Below are 1,369 nucleotides of genomic sequence, written 5' to 3'. Positions count from 1 at the left end.
GGAGGAACTGCAGCCACTGCTGGGCGTTCTTTACCAGGGTGATGGTGCTGTGGGTCCAGGTGACATCAGCAGACATGTGGATCCTCAGAAACCTGAAGGTGGAGACAGATTCCACCTGTTCTCCATGTATAATGAGAGGGAGTGGACTTGTCTGTGCCTCCTGGATGGCCGCTAACTTTCTGCTTCTTAATTCAGATCAAACTGAGGTTATTGTACTCGGCCCTGAAAATCTTAGAAATATGGTATCTAACCAGATTCTTACTCTGGATGGCATTACCTTGGCCTCCAGTAACAGCTGTGAGGAACCTTGGAGTCATTTTTGACCAGGACATGTCCTTCAACTGCACATATTAAACAAATATGTAAGACTGCTTTCTTCCATTCCCATGATGCACTGGGTGTTTCCTTCTTCACTCACTATGTGTTAACAGACCTCTCTGCATTGAATCATATCTGTTATTAACCTCTGTCTCTCTTCCACAGCATGTCTTTATCCTGTCTTCCTTCTCTCACCCCAACCAATCACAGCAGATGGCCCCGCCCCTCCCTGAGCCTGGTTCTGCCGGAGGTTTCTTCCTGTTAAAAGGGAGTTTTTCCTTCCCACTGTCGCCAAAGTGCTTGCTCATAGGGGGTCATATGATTGTTGGGTTTTTCTCTGTATCTATGAAGCGCCTTGAGGCGACTTTTGTTGTGATTTGGCGCTATATAAATAAAATTGAATTGAATTGAATCTTCCATGATGTTCTCTCTCCTACAGCTTGGTTACAATTACACATAGTATGACCAATTATGTAAATTAGGCGATGACATCATTTAGCGACTTCTAGTGACTTTTAGGACAGCCAATAGCGATTTTCCTTACTGAGGAGTTGGTAACTCTGATGGGGTGGTCTGCGCTTCCTTGGCCGACTCGCCTGTGGAGTGGGTTGGCCCCCATTGCAATGTCTGGTCTGCACCTGGGGAGCTCGTGGGTGCCTGCAGGACCACTAGATCGGGTGCCCTGAACTCGGTGGGGCTCTGGGTGTTGTCGTTGTGGGCCCTAAGCAGACTTTTTCCCACCGTCTGGTGGGGTGTTAGGAATAAACAATAGGGGTGACTGCTCAGCCAATCGTTTGCTGGCTCTCTAAGGGTACTCCACTATCTCCTGGTCTTACTATTCCCACCCCCTACATTTGACCTAAACTCCTTCCAAATAACAGGGAGAACAAATTTTAACACAAAAATGCTCCTGACTGCTGCGAGACTGCCGTAGTGTTTAATTTACACAGTGAATGAAACTCTGGGTTCTTTAATGTACAAAGATCTGCACAAGCTCTCTTAACAGCAGGCACACAAATTTACTCCAATTTCACTTTTTGAGTTTAAGATT

This window comes from Haplochromis burtoni, unplaced genomic scaffold (assembly GCF_018398535.1).
Source record: "Haplochromis burtoni strain Fernald_Lab_line unplaced genomic scaffold, NCSU_Asbu1 Contig_673, whole genome shotgun sequence".
In the NCBI taxonomy this organism is placed as follows: Eukaryota; Metazoa; Chordata; class Actinopteri; order Cichliformes; family Cichlidae; genus Haplochromis; species Haplochromis burtoni.
This window is presented reverse-complemented; position numbering follows the sequence as displayed.